Below are 341 nucleotides of genomic sequence, written 5' to 3'. Positions count from 1 at the left end.
TGGTGGAAGGGATCATATTTATAGGTAGGAAATGACGTCATTGTGGGGACTCGGACTCACTCGTATATAGGGGAATTGTAAAAAATATTCGATTCATTTGTCGAATAAGAAGGGTGTTTTGGACAATTTTGTTATTTAAGTAATCGAATATTCTTTCTTTCATTGCATTAAGCAAAGAAACCGAGTTGGTGTAATTTTCAAGTAATTTAAAGTGGCTCATATTTATTGGCTATCATTATTAGTTAATGACTTCATGTTGATTCGTTGTAAGTACAATCTCAACACCAAATCTTCCCATGTGAATGAATGAATCGTGTTTTTTTTTTTTTTTTTTTTTTAAA

Source organism: Camelina sativa, chromosome 6 (genome assembly GCF_000633955.1).
Source record: "Camelina sativa cultivar DH55 chromosome 6, Cs, whole genome shotgun sequence".
Taxonomy (NCBI): Eukaryota; Viridiplantae; Streptophyta; class Magnoliopsida; order Brassicales; family Brassicaceae; genus Camelina; species Camelina sativa.
Note: the sequence above shows the minus strand (reverse complement) of the source record.